The 17,738-nt window shown below is 40.4% G+C and overlaps 1 pseudogene; it reads right to left on the bottom strand.

Annotated features, from left to right (window-relative positions):
• Nucleotides 1–14,744: 14,744 nt before the first annotated feature.
• On the bottom strand, nt 14,745–17,170 carry LOC123038958 (uncharacterized; annotated as a pseudogene).
• Nucleotides 17,171–17,738: the final 568 nt, after the last annotated feature.

Below are 17,738 nucleotides of genomic sequence, written 5' to 3'. Positions count from 1 at the left end.
CTCATCCGTGTACATAAATTGATTTTTGAGCAATATCCATCGAGGTGTGGAAGTGAGGACGGCAACAAGCTTGTCGAAGATAGCAACAACTTCATAGTTCATGTAAACCCAAGAGCAGTTGGGAACTCGACAAATTGCTATCTTCTGTAGATGACAATCACCATGATCGTATTTGAACTCACGTAGAATACCGGTGTACTCAACCTCTGGGCAGCAGTCTGAGATTTTTGGAAGTGGAACCCGGTGACGAGTGTACACATTCACAAGTTCCCACTCGCAGTTGTACCCAATATAAACAACCCAACATCCATTTGCGCCTGCCTAAGCCTTCCCCTCAAGCGATGGCATCTTAACATCATACGTATCATTATCAAGCGGCATCAACTTGCACAAGGCGAGGCTTCTCTCGTCCCCGCGCCAGTCAGCAGGGTCACGACGAAGAAGATGGGGGAGATCAAACCGCTCCTGGACCCTTGGGTTCCTTGTAATTATGTTATTAGTTGAGTCGAGAATGGTCTTGAACTAACCTGACATGCTAGCCGAGGTGATGACATCGCTCCGATCAATGAGTTCCTCCACCACGTCATCACTCAAATTGGGGCAAATATAACGGGGTCATTTCTGGCCTGTTCCCTCCATGGAGAAGATGATCAAACAATGGTAGAAGGAAGGGTGAAGGCAAATGGAGGGAGGAAGAGCGTGCGACAGCAGTTCCAAATATAGAGGGAATGAAAGGCGAAGAGGCGGTGGACGGTTGCCACGGTACACGAAGAGGTGCCTGGGGAGCGAACGGTTGCCACAGAGGTCACACACTGATGATAAGGGCCGACTGAACTGCATGCGTATATCACACACACCTTGATCTGGCTGACCGTTTCTTTTGTGTTGCCTAATCACAAACAGTTCATCCGAGTGAACTGTATGCTGTATATCGCACACACCTTCTTCTGGCTGGCCGTTCCTTTTGTGTTGCCTAATCACAAACAGTTCATCCGAGTGAACCATATGATGTGTATCGCACACGCCTTCATCTGGCTGCCTGTTTCTTTTGTTGGGGAACATTGTAATTTAAAAAAATTTCCTACGCACACGCAAGATCATGGTAATGCATAGCAACGAGAGGGTACAATGTTGTCCACGTACCCTTGTAGACCGAAAGCGGAAGCGTTAGCACAATGCGGTTGATGTAGTTGTACGTCTTCACGATCCGACTAACCCAAGTACCGAACGTACGACACCTCCGAGTTCAGCACACTTTCAGATCGATGACGTCCCGCGAACTCCGATCCAGCAGGGCTTCATGGGAGAGTTTCGTCAGCACGCGACATGATGACGGTGATGATGTTGCTACCAACACAGGGCTTCACCTAAGCACCACTACAATATTACCGAGGTGGAATATGGTGGAGGGGGGCACCGCACACGGCTGGGAGAGATCAACAGATCAACTTGTGTGTCTAGAGGTGCCCCCAACCCCCGTATATAAAGGAGTGGAGGAGGGGGAGGGCCGGCCCTCCTATGGCGCGCCCTGGAGGAGTCCTACTCCCATCAGGAGTAGGATACCCCCTTCCAAGTAGTAGGAGTAGGAGTCAAGGAAAGCGAAAAGAGAAGAGAAGGAAGGAGGGGGCGCAGCCCCTCCCCCTAGTCCAATTCGGACTAGGCCTTAGGGGGCGCAGCCTCCCCTCTCTCTTTCCCCTAAAGCCCAATAAGGCCCATATACTCCCCGACGAATTCTTGTAACTCTCCGGTACTCCGATAAATACCCGAATAGCTCGGAACCTTTCCGATGTCCAAATATAGTCGTCCAATATATTGATCTTTATGTCTCGACCATTCTGAGACTCCTCGTCATATCCCCGATCTCATCCGAGACTCTGAACTACCTTCGTTACATCAAAACACATAACTCGTAATATAAATCGTCACCGAACTTTAAGCGTGCAGACCCTACGGGTTCGAGAATTATGTAGGCATGACCGAGACACGTCTCCGGTCAATAACCAATAGCGGAACCTGGATGCTTATATTGGCTCCCACTATTCTACGAAGATCTTTATCCGTCAAACTGCATAACAACGTACGTTGTTTCTTTTGTCATCGGTATGTTACTTGCCCGATATTCGATCGTTGCTATCTCAATACCTAGTTCAATCTCGTTACCGGCAAGTCTATTTACTCGTTATGTAATGCATCATCCCGCAACTAACTCATTAATCACATTGCTTGCAAGGCTTATAGTGATGTGCATTACTGAGAGGGCCCAGAAATACCTCTCCGACAATCGGAGTGACAAATCCTAATCTCGAAATACGCCAACTCAACAAGTACCTTCGGAGACACTTGTAGAGCACCTTTATAATCACCCAGTTACATTGTGATGTTTGGTAGCACACAAAGTGTTCCTCCGGTAAACGGGAGTTGCATAATCTCATAGTCATAGGAACATGTATAAGTCATGAAGAAAGCAATAGCAACATACTAAACGATCAAGTGCTAAGCTAACAGAATGGGTCAAGTCAATCACATCATTCTCTAATGATGTGATCCCATTAATCAAATGACAACTCATGTCTATGGCTAGGAAACTTAACCATCTTTGATTCAACGAGCTAGTCAAGTAGAGGCATACAAGTGACAATTTGTTTGTCTATATATTCACACATGTACTAAGTTTCCGGCTAATAAAATTATAGCATGAATAATAAACATTTATCATGAAATAAGAAATAAATAATAACTTTATTATTGCCTCTAGGGCATATTTCCTTCAGTCCCCCACTTGCACTGGAGTCAATAATCTAGTTCACATCACCGTGTGATTTAACAGTAATATTCACATCTGCATGTGATTAACACCCATAGTTCACATCGTCATGTGACCAACACCCAAAGGGTTTACTAGAGTCAATAATCTAGTTCACATCGATATGTGATTAACACCCAAAGAGCACTAAGGTGTGATCATGTTTTGCTCGTGAGAGAAGTTTAGCCGACGGGTCTGTCACATTCAGAGCCGTATGTATTTTTCAAAATATTCTATGTCTACAATGCTCTGCACGGAGCTACTCTAGCTAATTGCTCCCACTTTCAATATGTATCCAGATTGAGACTTAGAGTCATCTGGATCGGTGTAAAAGCTTGCATCAATGTAACTCTTTACGACGAAATCTTTATCACCTCTATTACCAAGAAATATTCCCTTAGTCCTTACTAAGTATATTCTTGAACGTTGTCCAATGATCTACTTCTAGATCAAAAATTGTACTCCCTTGCCAAACTCAGAGCAAGGTATACAATAGGTCTAGTACACATCATGGCATACTTTATAGAACCTATGACTGGGGCATAGGGAATGATTTTTCATTCTTTTTCTATTTTCTACCATGGTCGGGTTTTGAGTCTTACTCAACTTCAGACCTTGCAACACAGGAAAGAACTCCTTCTTTGACTGTTCCATTTTGAACTACTTCAGAGGTATGTACTCATTAAAAAATCTTATGAAGCATCTTGATCTATCTCTATAGATCCTATTGCTCAATGTGTAAGCAGCTTCAGCGAGGTCTTTCTTTGAAAAACTCTTATTCAAGTATCCTTTTATGCTATCCAGAATTTCTATATCATTTCCAATCAACAATATGTCATCTACATATAGTTTTAGAAATGCTACAGAGCTCCCACTCGCTTTCTTGTAAATACAGGCTTCTCCAAAAGTCTATATAATACCATATGCTTTGATTAACTCATCAAAGCGTATATTCAAACTCCGAGATGCTTGCACCAGTCCATAGATGGATCACTGGAGCTTGCTCACTTTGTTAGCACCTTTAGGATTGACAAAACCTTCCGGTTGTATCATATACAACTCTTCTTTAATAAATCCATTAAGGAATGCAGTTTTGACATCCATTTGCCAGATTTCATAAAATGTGGCAATTTGCTAACATGATTCGGACAGACTTAAGCATCGCTGCGAGTGAGAAAATCTCATCGTAGTCAACACCTTGAGTTTTGTCAAAAACCTTTTTTCGACAGGTCTAGCTTTGTAGATAGTAACGCTACTATCAGCGTCCGTCTTCCTCTTGAAGATCCATTTATTTTCTATAGCTTGCCAATCATAGGGCAAGTCAACCAAAGTCCACACTTTTGTTCTGATACATGGATCCCATCTTAGATTTTATGGCTTCAAGCCATTTCGCGGAATCTGGGCCCATCGTCGCTTCCTCATAGTTCGTAGGTTTATCATGGTCTTGTAACATGACTTCCAGAATAGGATTACCGTACCACACTGGTGCGGACCGTACTCTAGAACACCTACAAGGTTCTGTAGTTACTTGATTTGAAGTTTCATGATCATCATCATTAGCTTCCTCACTAATTGGTGTAGCAATCACTGGAACTGATTTTTGTGATGAACTACTTTCCAATTCGAGAGAAGGTACAATAACCTTATCAAGCTCTACTTTCCTCCCACTCACTTCTTTCGAGAGAAACTCCTTCTCTAGAAAGGATCCATTCTTAGCAACGAATGTCTTGCCTTCGGATCTGTAATAGAAGGTGTACCCAATAGTTTCCTTTAGGTATTCTATGAAGACGCACTTCTCTGATTTGGGTTCGAGCTTATTAGGTTGAAACTTTTTCACATAAGCATTGCAGCCCCAAACTTTAAGGAACGACAACTTTGGTTTCTTGCCAAACCACAATTCATAAGGCGTTGTCTCAACGGATTTTGATGGTGCCCTATTTAAAGTGAATGCAGCTGTCTCTAATGCATAACCCCAAAACGATAGTGGTAAATCGGTAAGATATATCATAGATCGCACTATATCCAATAAAGTGCGGTTACGACATTCAGACACACCATTACGCTATGGTGTTCCATGTGGCGTGAGCTTTGAAACTATTCCACATTGTTTTTAAATGAAGGCCAAACTCGTAACTCAAATATTCTCCTCTATGATCAGATTGTAGAAACTTTGTTTTATTGTTATGATGATTCTCCACTTCACTCTGAAATTCTTTGAACTTTTCAAATGTTTCATACTTGTGTTTCATTAAGTAGATATACCCATATCTGCTCAAATCATCTGTGAAGGTCAGAAAATAACGATACTCGCCACGAGCATCGACACTCATTGGATCGCATACATCGGTATGTATTATTTCCAACAAGTCAGTAGCTTGTTCCATTTTTCCGGAGAACGGAGTTTTAGTCATCTTGCCCATAAGGCACGGATCGCAAGCATTAAATGATTCATAATCAAATGATTCCAAAAGTCTATCTTTATGGAGTTTCTTCATGCGCTTTACACCGATATGACCCAAATGGCAGTGCCACAAATAAGTTGCACTATCATTATCAACTTTGCATCTTTTGGCATCAATATTATGAATATGTGTATCTCTACGATCGATATCCAACAAACTATTTTCATTGCGTGTATGACCATCGATGGTTTTGTTCATGTAAACAGAACAACAATTATTCTCTGACTTTAAATGAATAATCGTATTGCAATAAACATGATCAAATCATATTCATGCTCAACGCAAACACCAAATAACATTTATCTAGGTTCAACACTAATCTCGAAAATATAGGGAGTGTGCGATGATGATCATATTAATCTTGGAACTACTTCCAACACACATCATCACTTCACCCTCAACCACACACTACAAGAAATATGTCAACTTGTGACCTTGATCATTGGTCACTGAATGGTCATTGTTTTTCATTTGTGACCTTTTTGTGACCAAAAATAGATGGTAAAAAGCTGGCAGTCGTAAACTAATATTAATGATCTTCTTCGGGATAAGGTCGTACACGTTTACGACCAAAACAAAAAGGTCGTTGAACCCATAACCTTTTGTTTTGGTCACTGGCTGTCTGCCCAGGCCAGGTCGGATCTGACGTGGCAATCTGACATGGCAAAATTATGACCAATTGAAAAGGTCGTTCATAAGATTCATCCCGGTCAAGTTCGGTGCCTATATGGGCCAGGCCCATTAATTCAGCCCATTTATTGTATTTTTTCCTTGTTAATTCTGGTTAGCTTCATGGGCCTGGCCCAAGAATTCAGTCTTTTTATATATCTAGGTGTGCCTTTTCTTTTTATTTTCTAGGACATGGCCTTCTATAATACATTTCTTTTTTGGGCCTCGGCCCTTTTACAGTGCAATCTATTTTGGGCCTCCACAACAGACATGGTTATTCCAGCTTGACATCTCAGCATGTACACATGAATTCAAACCATTTTCTTTCTTTTAACACAAAAGAATTCTTTAAACAGTCACGACAGTAGATAGTAGATACATTGGACATTGACTGAATTAACATGGAAATGAAGCAACATTTCTATTTCTACCATTTCTATTTCTACCAGCAGCATTTCTATTTCTACCAGCAGCAGTAGACACTTGCAAGGAGCTAAACTAACAACAACCATCCTTCATCAATTAATGCTGCTGCTTGGTGTGCCGCATCACTAGTTGCCATGCACACAGCAAGTTTTCGAAGCAACGCAGGGAGCCTTCTCCTACAATTCATTCAAACAGAGGAAATGTTAGTGCGGTGCCACTCTCATCCATTCAACTGACAGCATCTAATACTAGCTATCTCAAGGAGGGAGATAAGGGAATCAATAGGCTAGTACCAGTTAATGATGGCGTCGATGATGATCTGGATGGGGTTGGCGTTGTTGAGGAGGTGGATGATCTCCATGGTGTGCATGATGATCCAGACTAGCATGATCTTCCCGTTGTTGTTGCCGTGCATCATGAGCGAGTTGGGTGAGGGGCTGAATGCCGGTACAAAACAATGAAAGACAACTAAAGCTAGATAGAAGAATGCATTCATCTTGCAAGTCAACAGTTATCACAGAGAACATGATACCATAATATGAATGAATGCACTCAGATTCTAATCTCACATAGACAAAATTCACTTATTACATTACAACATATAAGCTAGAATTGACAAGTACACAGCAGGATTCAATTCATCTTGCCCATATACAACAACCAACAGACATCTTACGTTTCAGCATGCACATACAATTTATTTACTTATTTTTGAGAAAAACCGTCCACTTCCAAATAGAATGTCCTTTCATTTGATAAATAAAAATAGAAGGCCAAAGAAATATATTCTATTATTTTTTAACACATACAAAATTATGAGCTTGACAGCCATCGGTCTAACCATATCACACAAACAACAACATACAAACTAATTAGCAGTACTATATATGATGCAGCATACAGACAGAATTTCTACCTTTTTATTATCAGGGAGCAACAGGGGGTGGGGGAGATTTCGATTGGCTCCGTGTCAGCTTCCATCACCACAAACTTAGAGTCTTGGTAGCTGGGGAAAAGAGAAAACGGAGATTAAAAATCATAGGAACTGAAATTAGCAGGACCGACCAAAGCGCACAGCTAGGGACTGGTCACCTTCAAGGTAGACCAATGAATTAAGTAGTTTTAGTCAAAGACGTAAACATGCACATACAAACCTACATACGAATTGAACCAGAATCCATATATGCCTCTGCACTTAATTGCAGGTTCTATCCAACTTGCACTTGGAAAGAGTACATCCTGGTTTACTAGCAGCCAAAAAAAAGATTCAGGTTCTGGGCTTGGTGCATGAATGCTACTGTCGTAGACAAACAGAGAGGAAAGAGTTGAGCAGGAGAAAGAATTCATTCATCTTTATTTTTCTAGTAGCAGGAGGTACAGCTTGGCTATAGTTTTAGAAAGGACTCTTGAGTTTGCTCGAACCAAAAAGAAAAAAAAAGTGATGCATATTTGTTCATAGATACAAGAAACTGAAGATCCAACTAGATTCAGTCAAAGTTTCAGCAAGCTGCACATACATACTATTTTTTGACTTGTTTGTGATGAGAAAATTAAAGTTGGCCCCTGCCAAACAAAATGTGATTTCACGAAGCCAAAGAAAGGCAAGCATACAACACATGCCAAGTAAATAAATTTTCATAACAAGCTAAACCTGAAGGATAAAGCCTAACATTTCACCCACCCCAAACTTCAGTATTTAGTGGTACAATGAAAGAGCAGTTCAACCAAATATATTTCTTCTATATGATTTTGGTTTCAACTATTTACAAATGAAACAAAATAATAAGTATTAACCAGTCCAAACAAGCACCTCACTGACACAAGGGTTGCCACCAATTCAACTTACTTCACACCGAGATCGATATGCTCTGGATACTGAAGCCAAAGCATCCGGTGTTGTTGAAGTTCCTCCTGAGCAGTTCGTACTCCCTCACCTTCTGGCCACACTCCAGCAGCTAAATCGCCTTCTCAAACCTGATAGTCATGTAGCACGCAATCTTCTCATTACGCCTGATACCGAACGACCTGACAGTGTACCTTACTGCAATAGCACAATATCGTTCCTATTAGGACCACCAATATTGACCACAATTGACATGTCCACCAGGACCAAGTCGCATTTAAGACATTCACCCTTGGAGAACACCGATCACTGTCCGCTCAACTGCTCCAGCACCTATCAAATTAACAATAATGCAGTTAACGTCCATCAATGATTTACGGTTAACCTGTATTTTACAAAGATCGGGAATGCAGAGAAATCACTTGAACTACTCTGTGCCACTGAGACAACAGACTAAGGTCAATCTACAACTAGCGAAATGGAGTGGAAACGATTGACCACGGCGAAACAATAGTTATTACATGGTAGTAGCATCAGCATCAGAAGCCGATGCATGTCTTACTAGCAATCTACACAGGACACCCCAGATATAATAGGCCAGTGCCAATTTTTGCCAGATACAAGTATACAAACAAGGGCGCTAGATTGCTATGAGCGAACAAGGACAAGCAGGCTACTAACAACCAAAACAATATACTCCAAGTGCAAATAGTAGTAATCTGGTGGTACCCTATTCACATTCTTGTGCCTCAGTGATGTCATTTTCTATCAGGTCTGCTAGCACAAGAAAAGCATACTATACTGAATGAAAAGCACTTAACCTTTTGCCAGAACAACAAGCATGCTCGGACATTACATCATGAACAACCCTATCAAAGCAGCGATCACACAATTTGAATTTACTGAGGCAAAAAATATAACTAAGTGTTGATTTCAGCAACATGAATCCAAAAGAGGGCAAATCACATGCTGTAAAAACAACCACAACCACTTAAACTAAAATCTCCCTAGAAAGCAGCATGGACCTAGCATCAGCACAACCAAATAATGCTACGGTGCCAAATAACTGGAATTGCCACAATGCCTACCCAAAAAGTCTGGTATGGCAGCAACAGTTATGCCATAGCATACTATTTGTCCAAACAACCACCAACACCGATCGAAAAGATCCATGTGAAGTAGCTCGAGTGGCCTCCTTGTGGTCATGATGTTCTTCACGGGATGCCTTCCTCCAACCTGTTTACCTGCTTGACAAGCGCTGCAAAGTCTATCCTTATCAAATATGACATCGTTAATGCCAAGGATATGATTTCCTTTAATAAGCTTGTCAAGGTTTCGCATGCCAACATGAGCTAATCGTCTATGCCATAACCAGCCTTTAGAGGATTTAGCAATTAAGCAAGTTCTAGGTTGGGCCTTTTTAGTGAAATCAACAATGTAAAGATCACCTCTACGTATACCGGTAAAGACAATTTTATGATTATCTCTACGAAACACTTGGCAATCTACTTCAGTAAATAGGACATTGAAACCGAAATTAGCAAGTCTAGATACTGAAAGTAAATTGCACCCAAGAGATTCAACGAGCATAACATTTTGTATGGAGCTATCATGTGAGATGGCCACCTTACAGAGGCCAACCACCTTACCCTTTGAGTTATCACCAAAAGTGACATACTTTCGAGGGTCGTCGTTTTCAGCAAGCTCATGAAACATATCTTTGTCTCTGGTCATGTGATCGATACATCCACTATCAAGAACCCATTCCTTTCCTCCTGCCATGTATCCCCGAAGATTTGCCATAAGACCAAAGTGTCTCATTGCATCATCAAGATCAAAGTCACTATCATCATCCTCATCATAGTATCCATGTTCAACACCATCATGTGATGGATCAATTCCTAGAGAGGGTGATTCGTTAGAATGAGTTTGACAATGATCTTCTTTATGAATTTTAACAGCTTCGGAAATAATATCACTAATAATTCCAACATTGATCTTCGTTAGAATGAGTTTGGCACGCATGAGATTTGTAAGCTCAAATAGACAATCACCAAACTTAGGATCATTGGAATTCATCTTGCTCAAGGCAATAGACTTATGGAGAACTTCATCTGGATTTTTCAAGGACTAGTTTGGAAAATGTTCCTCAAGAATTTTCCATATGGTGTAGGAACACTTGAGAGTAGGTAAGCAAGCTATCAAGGTCCTAGGCAAACCTCTAGTGATAAGATCAATAGTTCTAAGATTGTGAATCATGTCAATTGACTCATCAAGAGTAGGATGCATAGGATCAACATGAGGTGCACAAGGGCTAGTAATGTACTTGTTCAAATGATATTCATTAAAAATCACAAGCATCTCATTTTTCAACTCATGAAAGTACTCTCCATCAAGTATAGGCACTCTATGTCTAAGACTCCCCAAAGTAGACTCATCCATCTTCCTCCAATGGTGTTTCAACCAAAGCAATGGAGACCAAAGCTCTGATACCAATTGAAAGGATCGAGAAGAGGTGTCTAGAGGGGGGTGAATAGACACTAAGCAAGAAAAGTTGCAGTTTTTAATTTCTTATGTTGAAGTGGAGTTTTGGCACAAGTTTAACATTCACAATACATATCAAACAAGCATGCAAAGAGCATATGAGCAGCGGAAAGTAAAGCATGCAAATTGCAAGAATGTAAAGGGATGGGATTGGTGTGTGCAAATGCAATTTGGAGACACGGAGATTTTTGAGCCGTGGTTCCGATAGGTGGTGCTATTGTACATCCACGTTGATGGAGACTTCAACCCACGAAGGGTAATGGTTGCGCGAGTCCACAGAGGGATCCACCCACGAAGGGTCCACGAAGAAGCAACCTTGTCTATCCCACCATGGTCGTCGCCCAGGAAGGACTTGCCTCACTAGGGTAGATCTTCATGAAGTAGGCGATCTCCTTGCCCTTACAAAGTCATTGGTTCAACTCCACAATCTTTACAGAGGCTCCCAAGTGACACCTAGCCAATCTAGGAGACACCACTCTCCAAGAAGTAACAAATGGTGTGTTGATGATGAACTCCTTGCTCTTGTGCTTCAAATGATAGTCTCCACAACACTCAACTCTCTCTCACATGATTTGGATTTGGTGGAAAGAAGATTTGAGTGGAAAGCAACTTGGGGAAGGCTAAAGATCAATATTTATGTGGTAGAAATTGAAGATCTTGACCTCAACACAAGTGTAGGTGGTTCTCTCTCAAAAAATGAATGCTGGAAGTGTAGGCACGTTCTGATGGCTCTCTCCATGAATGAAGAGTGGGTGGAGGGGTATATATAGCCTCAACACAAAATCTAACCGTTACGTACAACTTACCAAACTCTGTGGGACCGAATTGTGAAACTCGGTCAGACCGATTTAGGAAATAATGTGACCGTTAGGATTTTCGGTGGGACCGACATGTCAGCTCGGTGGGACCGATATGGTTAGGGTTGGGGCACAACGTAATCTCGGTAAGACTGATTACACAAACTCGGTGAGACCGGTTTTGGTGATGGACACACAGAGGGTTGGTCAGGCAAACTCGGTGGGACTGATTCGCTCATCTTGGTTAGACCGAAATGTTACGAAGAGGAACAGAGAGTTTGCATTGTAATCTCGGTAGGACCGATTAAACAAAGTCAGTGAGACCGATTTTGGTAATGGACATACACACAGAGATTATAATCCCATCTCGGTGAGACCGAGATCCCTACCAGTGAGACCGAAAAGACTAGGGTTTGTGGTAGTGGCTATGACAACTGAACTCGGTGGCGCCGGATGGAAAGATTCGGTAGGGCCAAGTTTGACTTTTGGTTTGGGACATATGTGGATGTGAGAATGTGGTTGAGGGCTTTGGAGCATATCACTAAGCACTTTGAGAAATCAAGCCATTAAGCAACACCTCATCCCTTCTTAATAGTATTGGCTTTCGTATGGACTCAATGTGATCTTAGATCACTAAAGGTAAAATGTAGAGTCTTGTGCTTTGAGATTGAGCCAATCCTTGGTCCTTAGCATCTTGAAGGGGTTACACATCCTCTAGTCCATGCCACTCCATTTTTGAACTTATCTGAAACATACTAGGTAAAAGTATTAGTCTAACAAGAGATATGTTGACAATAATTACCAAAATCACCCAGGGAGCACTTGTGCTTTCAGACTTGTATCGCCCACAACTCACTTGTGTTCTACTCGTGCATATAACATCTACGAATAAAACCAGGCTCTGATACCACTGTTGGGGAACGTAGTAATTTCAAGAAAAATGATATGCACACGCAAGATCATGGTGATGCATAGCTACGAGAGGGGAGAGTGTTGTCCACGTACCCTCGTAGACCGAAAGCAGAAGCGTTAGCACAACGCGGTTGATGTAGTCATACGTCTTCACGATCCGATTGATCCAAGTACCGAACGTACGACATCTCCGAGTTCAGCACACGTTCAGCTTGATGACATCCCGCGAACTCCGATCCAGCGGAGCTTCACCGGAGAGTTTTGTTAGCACGACGGCGTGATGACGGTGATGATGTTGCTACCGATGCAGGACTTCGCCTAAGCACCGCTATGATATTACCGAGGTGGAATATGGTGGAGGGGGGCACCGCACACGGCTGGGAGAGATCAACAGATCAACTTGTGTGTCTAGAGGTGCCCCCTGCCCCCGTATATATAGCAGTGGAGGAGGAGGGAGGGCCGGCCCTCCTATGGCGCGCCCTGGAGGAGTCCTACTCCCACCGGGAGTAGGATCCCCCCCCCCCCCTTCCAAGTAGTAGGAGTAGGAGTCAAGGAAAGGGAAAATAGAAGAGAAAGAAGGAGGGGGCGCAGCCCCCCCTAGTCCAATTCAGACTAAGCCTTGGGGGGGGCTCTCTCTTTCCCCTAAAGCCCAATAAGGCCCATATACTCCCCGGCGAATTCTCGTAAATCTCCAGTACTCCGATAAATACCCGAATCACTCGGAACCTTTCCGATGTCCGAATATAGTCGTCCAATATTTCGATCTTTACGTCTCGACCATTTCGAGACTCCTCGTCATGTACCCGATCTCATTCGGGACTCCGGCCTACGTTCGGTACATCAAAACACATAACTCATAATACAAATCGTCACCGAGCTTTAAGCGTGCGGACCCTACGGGTTCGATAACTATGTAGAGATGACCGAGACACGTCTCTGGTCAATAACCAATACCGGAACCTGGATGCTCATATTGGCTCCCACATATTCTACGAAGATCTTTATCGGTCAAACCGCATAACAACATCCGTTGCTCCTTTTGTCATCGGTATCGGTATGTTACTTACCCGAGATTCGATCGTCGGTATCTTAATACCTAGTTCAATCTCATTACCGGCAAGTCTCTTTACTCGTGTAATGCATCATTCCGCAACTAAGTCATTAGTCACATTGCTTGCAAGGCTTATAGTGATGTGCATTACCAAGAGGGCCCAGAGATACCTCTCCGACAATCGGAGTGATAAATCCTAGTCTTGAAATACGGCAACTCAACAAGTACCTTCGGAGACACCTGTAGAGCACCTTTATAATCACCTAGTTACGTTGTGACGTTTGGTAGCACACAAAGTGTTCCTCCGGTAAACGGGAGTTGCATAATCTCATAGTCATAGGAACATGTATAAGTCATGAAGAAAGCAATAGCAACATACTAAACGATCAAGTGCTAAGCTAACGGAATGGGTCAAGTCAATCACATCATTCTCTAATGATGTGATCCCGTTAATCAAATGACAACTCATGTCTATGACTAGGAAACTTAACCATCTTTGATTCAACGAGCTAGTCAAGTAGAGGCATACTAGTGACACTTTGTTTGTCTATATATTCACACATGTACTAAGTTTCCGGTTAATACAATTCTGGCATGAATAATAAACATTTATCATGAAATAAGGAAATAAATAATAACTTTATTATTGCCTCTAGGGCATATTTCCTTCATCTTTTGTGTTGCATAATCACAAACAGTTCATCCGAGTGAACCTTATGCTATATATCACACACACCTTCATCTGGCCACCCGTTTCTTTTGTTCCTCCTCATCGCAAACAGTTAATTGAACTGAACCGTATGCCCTTCATCGCACATGCAACTAAAAGCTGAGCCCTGTTTGATGCATCCGTCATCGCAAACGTTTTATACATTTCTGACGGTTTTCATACATGAATGTTTGCGATTATGGCATTGCACACAGTTTCTCAAAGGGTCTCTAATCGTAGTTTCACGTTAGCAGCATCCTGCAGTAGTGGAAGTGAAGTCCGCACATAGTGCAATTAATAGGTTTGTTTCTCCTATTCTTATTTGGCATCAAAGATAACACTTCTGATCAAAAGAAGCACTAAAACCATGGTGTATATCCGAGGAAATCAAAACTAACCTAAAATGTTGGATGACTCAACTTATCCACCACTATAAATACATTCTAACATGATAAAATCACAAAATAATTTGTCCAAGAACAAATTAATTAGATTATGGAAATTTTATTAATAATTTTACATATATATTCAAACAAAACCACCAGGTCCACCATAGTAAGTATGCGCACCAAAGTGGCTATATCCATCAACATAACCCATCGCTGTATATTTGGATAAATTGGTGGCGACATACCCAAATTTCCTGTCATATGGAATAACATACTTGTTTTCCTTATTTAAAATTTCGATATTTCTCACAAATGCTACTTTTCCAAGTCCTTCGGAAGCAAAATGGCCACTACCCATTTGTGGAGAGTCTGATGACGCCGTCGGACCTTGAACATATCCACCCCATAATGCATAATTACATTCATCCTTCATGAAATGGAAAATTTCCCTTGGCCAATATCAAATATGTATGTTTTGTGGACCATAAGCCACCCACAAATGTCTAGTCATTGGATCCTAAAATAAATCAGGATTCATGGTAAATGCTTCAACACAGTTGAAATGAATAACAATCGATCAAATGTTTGTGGCGAGGTAAAGCTATCCTTTTAATTGTGTTCCATATTACCAAGAACATTATATTAGAGATATATTTGGGAGTCTCCCTCTATACTAAAATATTTTTCTATGATCAAAGGTTCTTTGTAAGATTGTGTTATCTATTGTTTTGACACCTATAAGTTTGGTTTAGCCAATGTCTTCAAGTTTTCATATAAATATAATTCATGTATTTCATATGAAAAAACAAAATACAAGAATTAAAAAATATTTACATGAGAATACCTTGAAAATAGTAACATCTATCATGTATTGTGGTCCTTTATAGACAGAAACTGGTTTAAGTCTTCCTCCTAGACCAACACTTGAGCTAACTTGCACGAAAGCCCCACAATCATGATCAGGGCAAGTCTTTAAGCCATCAACATTTACATAAATGTGTTCCAACGTCAATAAAAGCTATATCATTAAATTGAAGAATGTGTATCCAGAGAAATAGTTATGGATTACCCAAGCAACATGAAACCTAGCAAGGTTGTCACCACTGTAGCTTGGATATACCCAAGAACCGGCCCCTATCCCATTTGCAACACTTGCTTTTATTATCTTATTAATTTGTATCCACGATGCACTTAGATCCTTAGTATTATTCTTCACCATAGGATTATAGATATTTATTTTAGCCCGCGTTCCATATAGCACATCAAAATACTCTACTCCTGCAACCTGCAAGCCGAAACAAGATATTGACTTGTTTACAATTAAAATACTAATGCTTATTAAACAAGAAAGATTGACATCATATCGCAACAAAATTTTGATGGACATCACTTAATGGTGCATTTAAGGTCAATATAGACCAAACATTTTGAGAAAATTTTCATCTACTACAGTGGCAACAAAAATGTCAAGTATGAAAATATTCAGACAATTAGTTATTTGCATTTTCTTATATGACTACCTTGGACCATATATTCCATCTAAAGGCTGAATTTAATGCGATAAAATCCTAGACTGCTATTAGGTAATTATTGCTTTGACATGTGGTTTGCAAGGCAATAAATTGTTGTGCATTTAACATCTCCAAGGAAAAGTTTATATTGTTATAATCTACCAATATAAACGAATCACTCAAAAATTATATTTAAAACTCACCTCATGTTCTTCATTGGTAATCACTTTATCAATAGTTTCTACTGGCATGTGGACCCTTCTGTTGTTGCGCAATATTGGAATTGTTCCTGTAGGGCACTCAATTAAGGCCAATTGGGCTTGTGGGATGACATCCATCGAAGGAGATTTGGTAGAAATACTCAGCGGGAAAGAGCTTGGTTCCATCTGTAATTGGGAAAGTTTAATCAATATGTACTTTTAAGACAAAATATGATAAAAAATATGCATGTTTGCAGTTTCCCTTGCTTGATGACCATACCAAATGTTTTATATTTCTCTTCTGTGAAATAAACATAACACGAAGAGAAATTTTAGAATGCTAGATGTGTAGTGAAAGCTTATTTATGAAGTATTAGAATAAAAACTAAATTTCAAATAATTTCTAGCATGATTATATATATTAGCTACCAATCTGCCATTGTTTACTTCAAATAACATATCGTTCCTGTATGGATTGATACATGAATATCTACATTTTACTTAGGCAGTACATGAATGTTATAATATATTGATTATTAAAACTTGCCTGGATTTTGTGGTCTTTTAGTAGTGGATGGCTCAAGGCTGGTTGTAGATTCAGATAGATGCAGTCATAAACATCTCCTCCTTCAACCTATTTGGGCATCTCCTCAACTTCATAGTCGAAAAACTGATTATAGATATACAAACTAAGATGAATTCATACATACCAGAATAGTCTTATTGACTTTTTGATTCAATGGGAACCCACTAGCATTATCTTCTCGTCCGACACACCTTACTTCCTTTCCACCGATGGCCAGAATAAGATATGCTAAGAGAATGGTCACACTAATAGATGGATTTTCTTTCATGATGGAAATATGAAATGTTCAATTTGTTGATGTGTTTACCATCATATTTATAATGTTAGGAAACTATCATGAAATGAATGGTTGTCATTCAATAAGAGCAATAAATTGCATTGCTGGAATAAAATATGTCATTGTATTAATTGCATAAGATATAATAATTGACCGCCTCTTAGTTTTTATAACAAAAATCTTGAAGTACTAATGCCCTGAAATATTTGACTTATGTAATAAATGGAAAGATCTTCAAAATTATTGTCTCATATGGATAATGTTGACCCTAGTTGATTGTTCACCCTTACAGTAGATAGGATACAATAACTATACCACCTCCTAGTATTATTACCAAAATATTGGAGTATTAATGACCCAATAATATTTGAGATATGTAATAAATGAAAAAATCTTCACAATTAATGTCCCATATGGATAATGTTAGCCCCAATTGATTGCTCTTTGATTATAGACGATATTAACTCAATTCATAACACACAAGTTTGGGTCGATTCAATATGATCATTCTTCTAACGCCATAATCTCAATGTTGTTTTAGGACTATCATTACACTTAA

Source organism: Triticum aestivum, chromosome 2B (assembly GCF_018294505.1).
Source record: "Triticum aestivum cultivar Chinese Spring chromosome 2B, IWGSC CS RefSeq v2.1, whole genome shotgun sequence".
Taxonomy (NCBI): domain Eukaryota; kingdom Viridiplantae; phylum Streptophyta; class Magnoliopsida; order Poales; family Poaceae; genus Triticum; species Triticum aestivum.
Note: the sequence above shows the minus strand (reverse complement) of the source record. Positions and strands in the feature narration are given on the sequence as shown.